Raw genomic sequence first — 20074 nt, 5'->3', positions numbered from 1 at the left:
AACTTTCTTACCTTATTTTATTTTTTTAAATATATGATTTGCTATTTGAAACACAGAGCCATAGTCAGAGGTAAGACAGAGAGAAAGAGAAACACACGGAGAAAGAGAGAGAGAGAGAGACTTGTGTTTTCTGGTTAAGTCCCTGAAATGCCAACAGTTCTCAGTTCTGAATGGCAGCAGTAAGTTCTGGGCCAGGTTGAAGTCCAGTACCAGGAACTCCAAGTAGGTCTGCAGTATAGGTGACAAGGACCCAAACAAATGGATCATATTTTGCTTCTTATTGGATGAATATCAGGGAGTCAAACTGAATCAAGTGGGGCTGGAATTAGCACTCTGAGAAGGGAAACCTGTATTGAGCAGAGTGGATTAGCACCCTGCACCACAATAGCGCTGCTCACATGTCACTTCACACACACACACTGCATATGGCGAGAAGTATTTGCATAGTTTGACATGTACGACAAAACACACAACTTATCATCAATCCTCGATGTCTTTTATGACATATCTATTACTTACACCATAAGCTCTTCTTTAATAGCACAGCCATGGTACAAATGTAGAAGAAATTTTCATATCTAAGAATAGTTTCTCTTTAAAATTCTTTTTTTTTTACCTTTCTAATGAAATATTATTTGATGAAGTACTTTATTTTATTTTAGTTTCTTCCCCATATTATTTAGGGTAACTATTTGTGGCGGTTCATAGGTCACAGATACCTCTCAGTTTCAACACTTACTAGCTTTAGCATTAAGAAATAATGTTTATGATTGTCCCATAGCATGATCACCTGTGAATATGTTAAAACTCTCTTTTTCATATAAGAATTGTGAAGACTAAGAAGTATTTATCACTGAGGGAGAATTCAAGGAACATTGCTTTCACAGGAACTTAAAGCACTCAGGTAATTAATATTAAGTGACTCATCAGATTGCCTTCATTTATGCCATAGTTTGGAGTTGTATAAAAACTCTCAATAGGGCCCGGCGTGGTGGCGCAGTGGTTAAGGTCCTCACCTTGCACGCCCAGGATCCCATATGGGTGCCGGTTCTAATCCAGGTGGCCCCTCTTCCCATCCAGCTCCCTGCCTGTGGCCCGGGAAAGCAGTTGAGGACAGCCCAAAGCTTTGGGACCCTGCACCTGCATGGGAGACCCGGAAGAGGCTCCTGGCTTCGGATTGGCATAGCATCGGCCCGTTGCGCTCACTTGGGGAGTGAATCATCGGACGGAAGATCTTCCTCTCTGTCTCTCCTCTCTGTATATCCGCTTTTCCAATAAAAAAATAAAATAAATCTTTAAAAAAAACCTCTCAATAGATATTCACTTTCACTCCCTTTAATAAAACAGATTAAGCTCACACCTTCCAATATAACCAGAAAGTACCGTTTCTAATCACTAATTACTAAGTCATTTTTATTACTAATGATGTGGGCAGTTTTAAACCTTTGAATCATATTGAATTAATATCAATAATTTCAGGAAAAATGCTTAAAATACAGATATTTTCAAAAGAGTTGTGGTATTAATGCTAATTATGAATTCTCTGTTTTTCAATCACCATTTAAATTATCATAATTTCCTCCCACATTTAAGCTACAGATTAATAAGTCATAAGCTCTGTAAAGTGTCACATATATATTGGGCTTATGGCCTACATTAAATACGTAAGAGAGTATTACAATGAGCCCAATTTGGCTTGAATCTGTGTTAACTTTCAAGAGTAAATCCTGTTTTAAAATGTATAACCCATTTTATAGATGTCATTTTACCAATTTAATACCTACGTTTTAGAAGTAACAAAATATTTTAAAAATGTTTTTCTTAAAAATTTTTGGGGCCTAGTGTAACGGCTCAGTGGCTAAATCCTTACCTTGCATGTACTGGGGTCCCATATGGGTTCATGTCTGGGCTACTCCACTTCCCAACCAGCTCTCTGCGTGTGGGCTGGGAGGGCAGTGGAGGATGACCTAAAGCTTTAAGACCCTGCATCTAAGTGGATGAACTGGATTCAAATCGACTCAGCTCCAGCCCTTGCAACTACTTGGGGAGTGAAATAGATGATGGAATATCTTTCTCTCTGTATCTCTTTCTCTCTGTAAATCTGCCTTTCCAAAAAAAAAAAAAATCTTAAAAGAAGAATTTTTTAAATATGTATTTGTGTATTTATTTGAAATGTAGAGTGTGGGAGAGACAGAGAGAGGAAAAAAAAAATCTCCCACTCACTTGTTTATTTCTCCAGTGACCTCAACAATCAGGTCCAGGGCAGGCTAAATCCAGGAGCAAAGAGCATCATCACCTTCTCTTACCAACGTGGTAAATACCCAGGTAGCTGGGTCATTGTTACTCCTCTCCTAGTCACATAAGCAGTAAGTTGGGTAAGAAGCAAACAGCAGGAATTTAAATCAATGCACCAGTACAGGATTCAAGCATCTCAGAACTGGCTTAACCCATTGTGTCACAGTATTGTCCCTTTTTAATCTTAAATGTTAAGACATACTTAAAATTTATTTACTTCCTGTTGAATGCAGATTAAGCAAATATTACATTCTTTGTTGGGAATATAATTTCAAGAGAAAATTGATTATGTGTACTGGATGCAAAAGTACAATTCTATGGTTTATTTTACATCCTTCAAAAACAATGAGGGTCATCATTAGGCATTAAAACTTAAAAATACATGCTTAGTTAGTATAGAGTGTCAAATAATCATTTTTTTATTTTGGAAGTGTGTTTATTAACTTATATATTTGAAAGTCAGATAAACAGGGAGAGGTAGAGAGAGAGAGAGAGAGAGAGAGAGAGAGAGAGATGCTGCATATTCTGATTCACTCCCTAAATGATTTCCACAGAAGGTCAGTGTCCAGTTAAAATCAGGAGTTAAGGTATATATCCTTATTTCCCATATGTATGGCAGGGTCCGAACCATGGAGGCTTCCTCTGCCGCCTTCTCGTTTTTGCGATTGGTTTTTAAAAAGCATAGTACTTATTTTTTTTACCATACAAAATCCGATTTGTTGTTCTCTTATATTTCTGTAAGTGATAAAAAAAAGTATATACATGCTTTTAATACCGTTGACATGTCTGTCACCAGCAGCAAAGAACTCCCCATGAGTGTGTAAGGATCCTTGTCTAATACTAAGACTTCTGTAGAGATAAAAGCTGTCATGGAATTTTCTGCAGCCCTCGTAGCAGGTACCCTACTTCTCTCATTGTCTGTCTCTGGAGAGAGAATGGACAAGCGATCCCATCATTAGATCACAAGGTGTGTTTTTCATGTGGAGCCAGGTGTCATTACAGAGGAAAGAGGCATACATTTGGTCAGAAAGCATTTCACTCATTTCATTTAACATTTACTCACCCTTTGGTGTCCAAAGAATACAAAGTGCAAACTGAATAGGCTATCCCCAGGCAGGATTTTCACGCTACCAAAAGCAGACTCCTCAGTCTGGAGATCCTTCAATAACCTGTCAAAACCCGACATCACTGTGCAAAGAGCTGCTCATTTCTATATCTCATTTTGGATTGATGTGTGTGCACTTTTATATTCTTCAGTTCGATGTAACATTTGGCCTTTCATGTTCTCAGCTTAAGCTACAGGGAATTCAAAGCTATTTCAAAGTGTAATTATACCAATCTGCATATAAAAGGATATATGTCCTACAGAGGGTTCCATGGAAAAGCAAACTGTTTCAAAGAAGAAAATTGGAAGTAATTCCCATAACTAAAATTCACTAACATTAATACATTTTTCATCTGATAACATTTTTTTTTACCCAGGCAAAAAGAAGATGAATTCAGAAAATAGTAAGGAATTTTTTTGTGAGGTAGGGAGAAGAGGAATGAAGGAGGAGCAAAAATTAAAAAGGAAAGCAAAGCATAAGTGCATGCACACTAAATACATCTTTTTTTTGTTAAAATGGCCACATCATACCAGAAATATCAGCACTTCCTATTGCTCAACAACAACAACAAAATAGGATCCTCCTTTCCATATTGCAGTAGTCTTCTACTACTGTACAATATGCACCAAAACATAGCAGCTTAAACGTACTAGCATTATCTCACGATCTGTGTGAGTGAAACATTGTGATGCAGTTTAGCTGGACACCTTTGGCTAAAGTCTTTCTTGAGGCTAATGTCAAGCCATTTGCAGGATTGTACTTCCCGTCTGATGCTCAGCCTGGGAGCCTGTATCCAAGCAAACATGTGGTTGTGTTATCTGACTCCATATCTTGCACAGGGGACTCTCCACATGGCTACCGTACAGAGTGTCTGCAAGGCATCCAGGTATGTGAGTGCATAAGAAAGCCTTTCAAGGGAAAAGACAACCTTTTTTAAAAAAAATCTGTGAGGTGACATCCATATCCCTTCTAGCATGAAAACTTTTTAAAGGTGGGTAGCTATATGCCACCTACACCCGAGGGTATGAATCTCGAAAGGTGGAAATCGTCACAGAATCTATCTACCCTATGTAAAAGTATTTGTGTTAAGCTGTTTTGGTATCTTTTATATTACAAGGTATTCTACAAATGCTAGTCCTATAACCACAGTGTTTTAAACTGACAACAAAATTGTTACATAAATTCTTGTTTGTTTGTTTTTTTCTTCCAACCATATTGCTCTGCAAATTTATTCTTGCTTATCACTGAAATAAAATATGAGGAAAGTCACCTAAGTTTTTAGGGTAATAATTTTTAGTTTCTTCTCTTATAGAAAATTAAGATAAAGAAAAACCTGTCACAAATGCAATAGTGTAAATGCTGGAGCTAACAAAATACTTAGCACAGAAGTGATGTAGCATATGGTTATCTTAGTCCCAAACAGTAAAATGTGGCTGTATGTGCCAATTCTTAATTACCACCTCATTAACACTCAGGTGTCAATTGCTGGTGGCAAAGGCAATACCCAAATGGCCTAGTTTCTGTCATGCACAGTGTAATTAAATTGACCTCAAGTACTAAGCATGCTGGTTGTTTGATACTATGTGGACACCAATGTCAGACATTATTCAAAATGAAGTAATTTGGATAATAAACCAACAAAATGAGAGAAAAACTAAGCTGAGTTTTAAATTAGATTTTTGTGTTTGAATATAACAAAACAACTAAATTTTAAAAATCACTATTTTAATCCATAACATCATAATGCAAAACACAAGTTTGATTTTAAGAGAAGTGATTTAAAAAACCTTTCAGACTAGAGCACAATGCCACCTGGAAAACACAAGACTCCTCTGATGAGCATGAGCACCAGAGCTGGGACAAACTGGCTCTATGAGGCAGTAGCACCTGCCAGTATAAGATGGATACAGGGATTGTTCAGGCGGAGCTACATGGCAGCACCCATTAGTGTATGAGAACTGAATGGGATGTGGGACAGACCAGATCAGTCTGCTACACATAACGCATGCATAGGAATCAGGGACAGGGCAAGCCTAGTCGGGGTTGTTTGGGGTTGACTAGGCTGTAGTTGCCACTGGTGCGCATGAGGGCTGAGTGTGTAGTGGACAGGGTTAGACTGGATCAGAGCATCTGTTGGTTTGCTTATGAGACGAGACTGCGAACAGAACTGTCTGGGCAACTACAACCACCAGGTGTGTGTGTGTGCAGTGTGTGCAGTGTGTGTGTGTAGTGTATGTGAAGGCTGATGTGGGTGATAGGCTGAGCTGGACTCCACGCTGGCTGGTACACTGGACTCAAAGCTCTTACCACAGAGAAAATCACACTGTGATCTGATCATGGAATTCATGTGTCGGAATGGACCTACTCAGTTGTTGAAGCCTGTGCAGAGGAAGGCATGCCCAGGTGCACATGGAGGACCTGAGAGCTCGCTGAGGTCTGCAGAGGACATCTAGCACCATGGCATAGGCTGCAAAGCAGAACAAATTAGAAGATTCTCCTGGCCAAGCATTGACTGCAAGTATCTGGATGAATGCGGACTCTAAGGCAAACGAATAAGTCAAATTTGGGAAGTAATTCCTCAACTTTGAAGCAAAAAATCGATAGCATCTGAGAATGACTGAAATCACTTAAGCAGTACCCTCAGAACATACTCCACATCATGGATCATAGGAAGACATCAATTGTCCCTTCCCCATCCTGGATACTGATGTGGTTGGGTTGCTGGGAGTGGCCCTCGCCCATTTTCATCCCTTTCCCCCAGATACAGAAAGAAAAAACAAGGAAGTAATTTTCTCATCCACTTTCCCCCATTCCTCAACACTCCCATTGTAATCAGTTGTCCTCATGGCTGTATATCCTTCTCAATTAAGTGATCATCAAAAATAAAATAAATTTATTTTAAAAATTTAAAATATATTAATTTATAATTTCATTGTTTTCTATAAGGAGAATGTTATCACAAAGAAAACTGAAAATAAGTTTTTCTAATAGAATGGTAGAAACAGCATATCTGATTTTACTTACAGATAAATAATAAAAAATAAGTGAATTTTTAAATTCTTTAGTGTGATTCATTCCCAAACATTTGAATGCTTTTGTATAAATCCCTAACAACAATAATAAAGATGCAGTAACAATCCCACATTCAATTGGGATTCGATTTTTTCATCTCAGTAATATTCCTGAGCCCTTTCTTTTTGTGTCCAGTGTCCCTTTGGAAGCTTCCAATCATAGAAGTGAGAGGGAAATTCTTGTGGCGATCTTTCTTTATCTTAAACCTTGACTGAAGTGCAAAGAAAACTATGTAAGGAGAAATCTACAAGAACAGACAAAAGACAAACATGAGGAAACAACTATGACAGCATTTTGAAAGAATTACTTTTGAAACTATTTACTCTTCAATTGGCAAGAAAGAATATGAAGGACCCGTCTGATTTATTTCTCAGGAAATCTTAGAAAATCGAAACTTAAAAAATAATTATGTGTTAAGATTGAATATAAAATCAGGAAGGATCAGAATGTCATTCTTTTTTTTTTCTAAGATTTTTTTTTTTTTAATTACAAAGTCAGATACACACACACACACAGAGGAGGAGAGACGAGAGAGAAAGATCTTCCATCCGATGATTCACTCGCCAAGTGACTGCAAGGGCCGAAACTGCGCCTATCCAAAGCCACGAGCCAGAAGCCTCTTCCGGGTCTCCCACGCAGGTGCAGAGTCCCAAGGCTTTGGGCTGTCCTCGAATGCTTTCCCAAGCCACAAGCAGGGAACTAGATGGGAAGTGGGACTGCCGGGATTAGATCCGGTGCCCACATGGCATCCTGGCATGTTCAAGGTGAGGACTTTAGCCTCTAGGCCACCGTGCCGGGCCCCAAGAATGTCATCCTTAATATGATTAGGCCTCCCTGATATCCTTACTAGCTGAGCACATGCCGGTGACTAGAAGATAGCAGAGTTTCTGTTTGGATGATAAGGAATTTATTCTCTGAGGGAGATTAAAGCAGAGACCAACACAGAGCATTAGAACGGCAGGTGTGTGTGATCCTCATGCTAAGAAAATTTTGTGTCTTGATCTTTTAAGATTTCCTTCTCTAATTAAATTTCAGAATACAATATTCAAGCTTATACCTTCATGTTGGAGAGCTGAAAATATCTCTGTAATGACCAAGAAGGAAAATAGACCTAAAAATGTTGTAATTGGGAGTTCCCCAATTAAGACTCAGGCAGATCACCCTGGAGACATCCACACCTCACCACACCCTCCACAGAGGCAGTTTTCCTTTTTATTCTAGAGTATCCTCACTCTCAATTAAGAGCAAGCTGACAAGTATCAAAACACTTTGCAGGAAATCCCATTACTGTACACCCAGGAAAAAGATGCTATGCAGTGAAAGTCACAGACAGAACAAACTACCAACCATATACTCAGACCAGTATGAAAAATACTGTGCACATAAAAAGAGTTCAAAATACCTAAACGGTTTAATGTTTAGTAAGCAAAAAAGTTCTCATAACTAAATTATTACCAATGGTAATAATGAAGGAAGAGTTTCAATAGGAGTTCAGCAGATAAATATTTTTCTTAAAACAAACACCTTGAAAAAAAAAACCCTCAGTGTAGAAGATATGCAGATAAGCATAATATAAACACAAATTTCTCAAAATGTAAATTTTAAACGATTATGGAAGAACGGTCATGTGATACAGCTACTCAGGACACACTCAAACGCCATGGTTGAGTCCCAGCTGCTATGCTTCAATCCAGTATCTTCCTAATGCGCCTTGGAAGGTAGTAGATGATGGCCCAGATTCTTGACTTTCCCCCCATGAGGAAGACTCAGATGGTGTTGTAGTCTTCTGTCTGCAGCCTCACCAAGTCCTCAAAGTCGTATGTATTTGGGAAATTTATAACCAGATGTAAATATCTCTGTTTCTACATCTACATGCATTTCAAGCACAATTTAATTTTTTTAAATTGTATTTCCTATGATATACATCCATAGGCTCAGGATTTCCTCTTCCACTCTCCGCACTCACCCTCCTCTCCACTCTTTTCCCCTACATTTTAATAATATAGTCTTTCAGCAACAGTCACAAGCCCATCATTGTTCTACTTAAGTGTAATATGACTTCATATGTATAGACCATGGTAGAGAGTCCAGCATCCTATTGTCAAGATCCATTTAATTAAATTTTCACTGAGCATCCATCTATTATTCAGGAGTAATGATGCATAGTGTACTTTATCTTTCATTCTAGCACAATTTAAATGAATGAATAAAGAAGAGCAAAATGTAAAATTATATATATGTGTATATATATATATACATATATTTAATATATACAGGAAACTATGAAAAATGAATTGAGGCCCTATAGTGGTTCAATAAAGGAGGGAGATAGACAACTAATAAAAGACAAATGCAAGGAAAAAATAGGGAAGAAATGATGAAAGTAATAATTCAAGAAAGATTGCGAAAGCTTAAAGGTTTGCTTTTAAGACTTAAAAGACATTACTAAATACCTACAACACAGATGAAAATAGATCCATACAGGGTCACATGATATTAGAAAATTTCAAAATATAGTGATCAAGTGCCTCCTATTGGTTTACAAAGGATTTGGAGGGCTTATTTGTATTAAATATATATATATATCTTCATGTAAAAACTCTACTTTGGAAGATAGCATGAAAACTTTCCAGGGAATATCAGCTTAATGTGAAAAATTTGGCTTGACTCAAGCCTGGGTAAAACTTCAATTCCTTGAGTGTTCCTGCTGACTTCAAATGTTCTCTCACTACATATTGCTCATCCTTGATATATAAAAAAAAAACACCTAAAACTAAGGCTCAATGTCATGTGTTGCCTTGACATCTGGCATTACTCAGAAGACCTTGAATAGCTTAACTCCAAGTTCCCCTCCCACTCTGCTACAGAACATAAATTTCCCTAGACAGACAACCCTCCATTTCAAATGGACCAGAGCAGGTCCTGCTTTCTGGAGTAGACGCCTTCAGATTTTGGACGGCATTCAAAATTATATGGGCAAGGCAATCGTCCTCCCACCCACCACATCAAAGAGCATCCCTGTCTCTCAATAATACAAACCCTGTCTCCCACACTCTCTAGGTATATCCTCAATTTCCACATACAATTTTCACAGGATCTTCATCGAAGTACGGTGTCCTATTTTTCCAGGTTATGAAAATACATAACTAATACATTTCTCTCTATCTTCCCAGTGTCTGTTGTTGTGTACTCCATTCCCATAACGCTAATGCAGGAATCTCTCCCTCAGTAGTGTCAATGCACAGCAAGTAAAAAAGTAACCACTTAGAAGACAGTTCATTCCTGATCTGGGATGTGTGGGCATCTTTACATCATACATTCATGTATCAATGTGGTAAATGATTTCATAATACAGAGGAAGATAAACCATCATTCAAAATTGTTGATGGACTGGCACATTGGCCTGTGCAGAATGATGTTATCTGTATTATGTGTTTTCCTTTATTTTCTCCCTAAAATAGTTTTGTTCCAAATAGAAAAAGCATTAACTGTCTATAGTTGGTGTGACTTATTCTCAGTTTCAATCTGGATTGGGCACAGTGTAGTGCTTTAACCGTAGGTTTGATCTTGAGTCCCACATATGAACCTTCTATATGGGTGACCACCAAATAATGGCTTTGGTCATCCAATGAATATGAACTGAATTTTGTAGTCCAAGAGAAACCTAAGGATGATGTATTATGAATTTTGCACAAAGTAAAAAGACAGATACTCTAGGGAGACTAAAACATGACACGAAAGTAACCCAACAAGAGTAATTGCTCAGGCAAAGAGAGCGACCTTATTTTTTTTTTTTCTGCACTCTTGTTTCACATGCTGCTGTCACAAACATTTTCCTGATTCCCAAGTGTATGAAGATGCACATCCCATGGCCCAAGCTCTAATGAAGGATTAAGACAAAGTTATGGAGCAACTGGTATGAGGCCCTCACAACAGAATGAAATAACCCCAGTATTACATTGTTGACAAACTGCTACCCAATGTCCTTACAATTTTCAGAGCATTGCTGCTTATCAACTTGCAAGAAGGCTTCACTGCCTCATCGTACGAAAGGCAAATTGGCCTCACTGCTATGAACACTGGCTTACCTGAATATTTAATTACCAATTACCAAGAAAGTCTGCACCAAAGATGATCAGAAGACACACTGAAAACTCGGACTACTACAAATGTCTAGAAATCAGAATGATTTTCTGAAAATCTGAATAGGGAAAAAAAAAACAAAGAAAAGAAAAAAGTAGGGATGCTTTAACAAACTGGACAGTCACAGAGTATTTCAGAGTGATAGTTTGACAGAACTGATCTTGATGATATGGAATTCAAATCCTTCTTTTGCAAAAGTCTGTTGCCTGTTTCTGCATTGCACTACGGAGCTTGATTCTCACACAACAGGAAAAAGCACTTGAACAATCCTCACGGCATCGTGAGAGCATCCATTGAAATCCAACTAATGTTTAGTTCTTAAATCATAGAAGGTACCCATTGCCTCAGAGAGGAAACTCAACCTTCATAATTATTAGAAGCTATCTAGAATGAAAAAGTAATAGATATGGAAAAATACACAGGCAACACCCACCATTGTGAAAAGTATAAATGATCTCTTTGAAGAATGCTAGATTCAAAAGGGAAAAGCAGATATCCATGAATTAGAGTAAAACCACATCTCATGGTGTATGCTCTGTCTATACCAATATCTACATGTCACTCAATCTCATTGGATATAGGGAGACATATTTTGATAAGCACATCAATATCTGGCCTGGTCCAGTGTTTATTCCCCTGCTCTAGCCTTTATTTCAAGTCCTAGAGAGGTTCTTGTATCTAACCCATATCTTTTAAATTGCAATCGTTGTTAAGATTTCAAGTTTAAATAAGACAGAGAGGATGATGACGTAGCACGGCACAGGTTGAAAGCTGAAATGGAAGAGAAAGGGCTAAGTTAAGGGTTAGGGTTAACCTTCAAATCTACCACAACTTGGCATCTATTTGTCTCATCTCTTTTACAGGAAGGATTAAGACCAATATATTTTTAAGATCCTGTTCTGGATTAAGAATCTGTGATTCAACATGCCTTAATTAAAAATAGAAATGATTAATCATAAGCTGAAGTTAGATGATATTTGCGGAATAAAGTTGACACACACAAAAAAGTGTAATGACTTTTTCAAAACTATATACAGAAAACACAATTGAAACAAAGATATAAAAGGAAAAGTGAGAAAATAAGGTTGCTTCTGTGAGTTTCAGTTTTCATGTACTTTATTTATGTTAAAATTTGTTCATCTTCACTATATATTGTCTTACATGTCATGATGTCATTGTCAAAAAAGGTGACTTAATATGTACCCTTTTTAATTTGTTGATTTGTCAAATACACTAAGGCAAGCTTGCACCAAATAAAAAAAAAAGAAAAGAAAACTGGAGAAGTATTTATCAGCTGAATGTTCTATATTTACAAAATTATTCCCAAGCATAATTAATGAAAAAAATTAATGTGAGATAAAATTGGGTTGTAATAATAGTCATCAATTACTATACAGAAAATGAAACAATCTATAGTGCAAATAATATTAACACTAGGATACGAATCTAAGATTCTCTCAACAGTTTAACTTTAATGCAGTTCAAGTCCTACTCTAATTGCAAGCATGTAACATAAGTAACTCAGAGAAATTATTTTCACTAGCCTTCTGCAAATAAGGTACCTCCCCCTACACTTTCACCATTCCTTTTGGATTGTGTTGTTTAAATGTAGCAAGATCAAAGATCCAGAAAAAGAAAACGCCTCTTTACTCAAATCCTCCTTTTGTCAGCTGATGAAATAATCTGTGAGTAGGATAGTCTACTCCTATTCACAAATGTGTCTCATTTATGTCCTTCTTCTCATTGTTACTATTCCTGTCTGTAGTCTTGCATATTTGTTCCCTAGCTAAGGTCCATGACAATCCTTATTTACCTAACTCCTTATTTTAAAAATGTATTCATTTGTTTCTTTGACAAATAGAGAAAGAGACAGAAAGTGAGGGAAAGATTCTTCCTATCAGTTGGTTTACTAGCCAGATTATGAGCGTGCCAGTGGGGGCCTTGCCAGGCGAAACTAGGACCTGGGAACTCAGTCCAGGTGTGCAGTTTGTGTGGTAGGGATACAGTGACTTGTTGTATCCTAAAGTGCAATTGTTAAGAAACAGATCAGAAGCAAAGCTGCAACTCCAACAGAGAACCTCACAGGATTTTCAGGAATCATCCCTAATGAAGCTTTAAACAACTAAGACAACCACTTCATTTCAATTTCTTTGCATTCCTTTATTATTATTACTTTTAAAATGTTTGGTATTATGCCTTATCTTACTAAACCCAAATCCCGATAAGGCGTGCACACACACACACACACACACACACACACACACACACACACGCTAGCTTCTCCAGAAAGTGTTAAAAGTGGCTTGACAGAAAGCATGTTAAATATATTTATTGCAAACTATGATATACCCTTTACACTCCACACATTTAACTTTCAGTGGGAAATGTTTTTCCCACCTCAGTAAGCAATGTCTTTAATAATCACAGGGTTGTAACTTTGTCCTATAGCTTTATGAAATGTTATGCCGATGTCACATACTACTTCATGGTATTGAGCATTTTTTCCTGTTGTGAATCCTGAAATTACAAGTTTCTTTGCATCGGATCAGCGTGACACCACAGAGCTTGGTATACTTGCTAACATTCTCATCTGAGTCTGTGTATCTTTGTGAAAGAAAACAATGAAAAACATAGTCATCTATGAAAACATCCCAATTTATTCTTAACATGTTTACAAACATGATTTGTGGACCCAGAAGAACGGCTCAATGGTGACATCCTTTCCTTGCTTCGGCTGGGATCCAACATGGTCGCTGGTTCATGTCCCTGCTGCTCCCTTTCCCATTCGGCTCCTGCTTGCGGCTGGGGAAAGCAGTTGAGGACGGCCCAAAGCCTTCGACCCTGCACCCACATGGGAGACCTGGAGGAAGCTCATGGATCCTGATTTGAATCATCTCAGCTCCAACCCTTGTGGCCACTTAGCGAGTGAACCAGTGGATGGAAGATCTTTCTCTGTCTCTCATTCTCTCTGTATATATGTCCAACAAAAATAAAGACATCTTTTAAAATTACTGTTTTCCTTCTACTTTCATTTTCTGTATGACATACTGTACTTAATTCTTCAAATTTTAAATAGACTCATCCAGCTCCTATTTATTTTCACTATTTTCTCTATAATTCTAACTAAATGTAATTCTCCCTTTATCACATGAAACTTCACATTTCCTTTCCTGAAATTAAACCTCACCAGAGATGTTTCATTATTATAGCTGTTATGTAGTCTCCATACAATTTTTGTAGCTTTGTCATAAATGTGGGTGGTTTTTCCACAATTTCAGAAGAAATCAATCATTTATTTCAAAGTGCTAAAAAAATCCAAGACTGCCTGCTATCAAGTAGTGTTGCATTCCAACTAGACATTTTGAAATTCCTTTATTTTTGGCATTTTATTTTAATTTTTAATTATTTTTCACAGATTCAATATGATTTGTAGACAAAATTCTGACACCGTAATGATGTTCCCTTCCTCTCTCCTTCCGTTTCCACAACCTCTGCATGTCTCCCACCCACCCTCTACTTATCTCCACGTCTGTCCGTATTTTTCTCTACTTTTTGAACATACCTTGACATTTTTAACGTCTCATTAACAGAGGGGTATAAAGTGTAGGGTTTTGCCTATGGGGTAATTGTTACTCTTTGAATACCTCTTCGCTTGAATTTCTCTTTTTCCTATTAATATCCATTCCATTACACAAACTCGAATGTTTTCAGAAAGAAATAATGCCAGCAAACTTTGAAATTGGCCACTAACTGCATTATTACCTTGAGGGGAAAAAAAAAAACAACTAAGAATATGAAAATTCTCAGCCAGTTGTAATAAAATGCAGCCCTAATCCTAACCACAGGTATTTGCTTGCATCATTTATCATGGCAGTGTTGTTTTTCTTTCCTTTTGATGATCAAGAAGCATTTCTGACAACAACCAGCTACACAGGTGTCAGGGCTTTATACCTGCCCTATGCAATGATAATTGAGAGCTGCTTACTCCAAGACAGATTGGTTGAAGAATTGCCCAGTGGTTATCAATGGCTCACAATTTTTTTAATGAGCCAAACAAAAGAAAATATATCTTCACTGATATGGTTTTTCCCAGAAGCTCACATATGAATGAATACATTTCTTATAAAATATGAATGTTTGCTTAAAAGCATCAATTGAATGAAAGAATGCCGTAAACCATTTTAATCAGGAAATCTAAAACCTAGTTTTCATTACAAGGATCTACATGTTTAATAGATTCAAAAGAAAAGATAAAATTATAAAATTTTCAAAAGCCAATGCTTATCTCTAAGAGTTAGAGTTTATCAAACTAGGGAATTTTGATTCTAAGAAGCCTACAATTAGAAAACTTAAAGCAATTCAGGTGGATTCAAATCATACTGAATATTGGACAAATTCACTTGAAAAATAATGATATGCCAAAATTATGGGTCTGTGAAGTACTAGCATGTTCCACAAACATGTACCTGTGTGGAAGAAGATATTCAGAACGGACAGTGAAAAAAGTCAGATACATGTGTACCGGTACAATCTGAGATGTGTGTTTTTCAACATGAGTGCTGAAGGCTGGCTAAGTGAAAGCTGGAAGAGGGAGTCAAGGGGGATGACTAGCACTCAGTCAGATGTCAGTTTAATTTCCTGGAGTTTTTACTGGTGATTGATAGGAAAGCAAAGCTGAGAAGAGAATCTCAAACGTGAGACTTCATTCATCAGGAGATTTTGAGATTAACACTGTTCAGATACAATCTTATCAGTCTGTAAGTTTTGAAAAAGATTATTTCTGTGTGTAAAATTTATTATATAACTTTCAGTAACCAGAAATAGTGGTAAAGTGCTACAAATTTATATGAGCAAGAACATATACCACTTACTGGATTTAGCAAGGGGCTATGTATTCCCATAGGCCAACCAGCTCAAGTGGTTCTCAAAAAAAATCCTACAGCTAGTTGCACTTATCTATATTTTAGAAAGGGTAAAGATTAAGATTCAGATGTGAAATAACTTTTCAAAAATATCTTGTCTGACTTTCCACAGCATTAAATAAGTTTAAATTTGAAATTGCGATCATATGGTGCAAGCTTTTCAAACATTTTGGAAAATGATTCACAGTAAGAAATATATTTCACATTGTGACCTATTTCACACTTATCTCAAAAAAAAATTTACAAAGAGCTATCACTTTTACACTAATGATGTGTTAATACTTTACTATTTCCTTTCCTATTTACTTTTTAAAATACTATCATCTTAATACTTGAAATTTATGTCATGATTCACTGGTGGATTTCTATGGCAAATGTTAATATTTTATTATTTGCTCATCTAATTTTTAGATAGTTTCCTGTAGTTACACTGGCTCCCCTCAAAAAAAAAAAAAACTTACAATTTTCTTGAAGGCAGATATTTCTCAAAAGGTCTCAGTGATGTGTACAATCTAACAAAGTTTATTTTTAACCTCTTAAAATAATGACCTTAAGTGGAAAAGTGAATGATTTCCCAGGAGAATAATAGCAAGGAATAAGAGGTAGAGATCTACAGCACAATCAGAAAAAATTCATATTCATACCTGAAAAGGTTTCATTGTTAACTCTTATTCTTACAGATTTGATTCAGCCCTTTTCCATTATAGAGTCGTTACTCTTCAAAGGAAGACTCCTCAGTACTCCCCCATTTCCTTGTAAAATGAACCTCAGTCAAGATAGTGTAGTCTGAGCACAGAAAAATTATTTACACAACTCACAGATGAGATTGAGAAGCACAACTTCTTGCCTACTAGTCTTTGGTTACTTCAGAATCCAAATTTATATGCAGTCAATTCTGAATATTTTAATGTTTTATAATGTCTACACATCATTTCACACTTTCTTCCTGGAAAATTGTACCTAGGCAGATGTTATGTTTTCTCCTTTGTATCTATCGATTTCAAACATGAAATGATATGATTATATAAATGAGATAAAATATTTCCATGTTATTGTTTGAACACACCACCATCTGATGCTTAATCTCTGCAGTAATTTTATGGACCCTTGATATTAATATAAATAAAACAAAAACAAATTAAAACACTATCAGGTAAGAATATATACTTACACGGTTTGTTGTTCACATGGGAATCATATGAAGCTAAATTCCTACTTTTAAACATAAGTACAGTGGATTCCCTTAAAATCCAGCATAGATTAGACTAAGTTTGAAAGAGATGTCTTCTTAGTCCTGTTATATTAATACTGAAATCACTAAGTCACCATTAATTGTCTTTAGACCTAAGACCATGTTTTGTCACTAATTTATATTCAAAGCTCCCACAGGCATCAGTGGAAGATCCATGCATGGAAAAATGTCATGATATGTATCCTAGTTTTATTTATTCATGTATACAGCAGTATAAAATAATATATTACATTTACACTCATTTTACTTATGTATTATTATAGCATTCACAGTAACAAACACTATAGTTAAGATTAAAACTCATCTTTTAATACCCTGTTTTCACTCACAGATAACTGTCTCAAAAATGTGTAGAGCTGAAATTCCCTGCTTACTCTCAGCTCAAGAATGGGAGGATGTTTTAGAAGTCCATGTTCTATCATACAGAAATCTTTGAGTCCAGTGAAAACTTAGTATTTTTGCATTAGGAATGCAAAATTTTCACACAACTCAAAAACATCTGGAGAGTTAAACTTCAAACTGAGAATGTGACAAGACTCCAAGAAAGAAAAGCAATGTTTCTAATTTTACAAATGCTTATAAAATAACAGTGATTAGAAATACACGCATGCATACTAAAGGTATTAGAGTTTTAGTCATATTATTGCCTGCAATACTCTGGAGACACCCATCTATTAGCATTCTTAGGGAATGCAAGAATCTAGAACCTATTCCAAGTTTTCAAAGAAAAAATATTCTAAACAGCTTCACAAATTACTGTATAAGGTTTCATTTGCCTTCGCAGATGGATATTTCTTGAACTTCTAACAATATATAAAATAATTTTACTACTTCATGGAGTAAAAAATATGGAATTTTTATCATTTTCTGTTTTTCCTTGTTAAAAAGGAAACGCATAAAGGATGTTAAGTGCAAAGCCTTTACCACTACAAAATATTAGAGTTGCAAAAGATAAAGAACCCAAGAAATTGTATTGTGAAAAATATAAGATTTCCAATAAAATCATCAAGTATACCACTATCTTAAGTTTGTTTTAATTCCTCAGATGTTAATAGCACACTTAGAAATATGTGTGTGGGTGGGAGGAAAGCACATGGAAAAATGTTATTATAAATAAATAACACAAATTTTGTCTTTATCTTAATGTTTGCCACATTCTAGCCAAGAAATTATATAAAATTAATTGAACTTCAATAATAATCTGTGAAAGGTAACATTGTACAATAAATACACAATTACCCAAATGTATAAATTTATGGTGAAAATTGTAAAGACGCTCTGTCCGTGCACCCCTTCTTGTTACAGAAGCAGGAGCACTTCTACATGACAGAGCATCTCACGGCAAATTGTAACACAATGCAGAAATTAAAATGAGAGTGATGAATTCAAATACTTAAGTCTTCCAGTAAAGTTCTTCATTTGCAATGTTTGATAAAGGCATTGCATTTAATATCTTCATAAAATAAAATCTACATATTTCCTTAATATTATCACAAAAGATGAAATATTATTAACAGCATTGTATCCGTGAATAATTCTGATGTGATAGTAAAATGTTTGATTAAAATGATTAACTGCAAATCATGTTCACAAGTTAAAAATTATAATTTTACATATGGATGAACTACTTCTACAAATTGAAATTTGACATACGTTTGCAACATTAAAAACACTGTTTCCACAGGAAATTTTTTTAAATTTTTACTGTTCTAAAATTATTGATGTAAACAAGAAGTAACTGCAACAATTCTTCATTTATGGAATGGTTTACTGACCATATACTACCTAATCTTCTGGGTATTTTTTTCCCATTGCTGTGTATAAAAATTATGGAAGGGTAGATATTAATATGATCTGATGAAATACAAAACCTACTATAAAATTCCGTGACATACAAATCTACTAAATTCTTATTGGAAACCTTCACTTTTGGTTGACTGCACTTTCCCTTTTACATATTCCTTCATTGGTCAGTAATATTTTTACCCAGTTTTCTAAAATCATATCCTAACTCTGTTGGAACTCTGCATATGTTCTGGATTAAATATCACTGATGATGCATTCATTTAGCATTTTATTTTTATAAGAATTTGTTCCATGGATTGGGTAATTTTGCAATTAGTTTGTTTTTTTCTACACATTAAATACATAATTTAAAAATGAATTTCCCATTATTGGAACTCATCACTATGAGATGTAAGAACAGTAATTCACAAATATTTAACCTGAAAAGGGAGTTCACGGGAGATTATATACAATGATGTTAAATGTCAGATAATTAAAGAAGATTTATATAAGTGAAGTAACATCAGAAAAAAAACATCATTTACTAAATGAATTTTGGACCTGTTGAAATGATATATCTATCTTCTATGAAATGAATATAGTTTACTTTTCAGTGCCTGGTATAACGAAAAAGGATGCAGACTTTGCCCCAGGAAAAATGATGCATGGTAGGTTTTAATTAAAGTAGACTGATTCAACAAGAAAAGTGTTTTCTTGTTTAAAAAGCAACTAGAACAGAATTTTTTCTCCTGTTAAATTATATATAAACATTTCCTTACTAAAATACTCTATTCCTCAAAATATTAACCCAGTAATGCCGAGAGTTTGAGAAAATGTTACTACTGCACTTAGTGAATATATGTGCTTTTTGTATTATTATGGTTGATTAGCTTTATATATTTTTAAAGGATCCCAAAAACACCAGAACATCACACACAATAATTTGACATATAAACTGATCAGGATTGTGACATATTAATATCTAATTTGATAACAGTCAAATGAAGGACATAACACCCTGAACATATACAGCAAGGATCTATGAATATATGTATGCGATTGAATGTCAAACCTAAGGAAAAAGGCTTATTTACAATCCATAAAATTAATGTAAAATCTGGTTGTGCTAAATGTTAGTATATTCTTCAATAAAATAGCACAGCTCAATCTATCATTAAACATAAAAGCAGTTCAAAATTAAGGGAAGTATTTCAAAAGAGGCTTCTAATTGGAAGCAGGCAAACATTTCAACAAAATATTGAAAACTCCGGTAGAGGGTAGCTTAACAATTCTGTTTTTGTTTGAAAAATCATATGTTCTCTAATTTTTCCTCTCTGAATAATATTTCAATAAGCAATAAACAACAGTTGAAAAAATATGTGAAAGAAAAATGCACCTCATTGAATTTAATAATTATTCCTATAATATAACATAAAAGTGAAAGGCAAACAATTTTTAAGGTTGATTCAGAAAGAATGTTTCTCTCGCCAAGCTTATTT

This window comes from Ochotona curzoniae, unplaced genomic scaffold (assembly GCF_017591425.1).
Source record: "Ochotona curzoniae isolate NIBS_2020 unplaced genomic scaffold, NIBS_Ocur_1.0 scaffold_4506, whole genome shotgun sequence".
In the NCBI taxonomy this organism is placed as follows: domain Eukaryota; kingdom Metazoa; phylum Chordata; class Mammalia; order Lagomorpha; family Ochotonidae; genus Ochotona; species Ochotona curzoniae.
This window is presented reverse-complemented; position numbering follows the sequence as displayed.